The sequence below is a fragment of the Penaeus monodon genome, chromosome 33, assembly GCF_015228065.2.
Source record: "Penaeus monodon isolate SGIC_2016 chromosome 33, NSTDA_Pmon_1, whole genome shotgun sequence".
Classification (NCBI taxonomy): domain Eukaryota; kingdom Metazoa; phylum Arthropoda; class Malacostraca; order Decapoda; family Penaeidae; genus Penaeus; species Penaeus monodon.
Genome location: NC_051418.1, coordinates 31,115,153 through 31,115,614, shown reverse-complemented (window position 1 = coordinate 31,115,614; position 462 = coordinate 31,115,153).

The following is a 462-nucleotide window of genomic DNA, read 5'->3' as shown; positions in this document are numbered from 1 at the left end:
CGGAATGATTGATAACGCTTAAAGCAGGAGTAAATAGCAACTTCCTTTTCCCTACTTCATTCCTCGTCAAGTTTATTAAATAGACAAATGCAAAGAGTCGAAAAGGATTCATTACCTTATCATCTAACACCTCTTCGATTAAGTTTATATCGAATCAAATGTTATACCGAAGTGAAACAAAGAAGAAGCGTCAGAGAAAAGTCTTCCTTCGTCAGAATCTCCATCTCCGCCTTGTTTTGTAAACGGCCAAAAATCTCCCACTTTTAACATCACGAAGAGATAGTGACGTTATATCAGTTAGATGACGTTATAGTGCAATAATGACGTCACTAGGATCGGAAGAAAGGATGCAAGATTGTAACTATAAAGATTTGAAACACTTCAATTATGTAAAACAATAGAAATTGATTACATTTAGCTTGCTTTCACTTGTTTTCGCGTATTTTCGGTTAATGTCTTTGT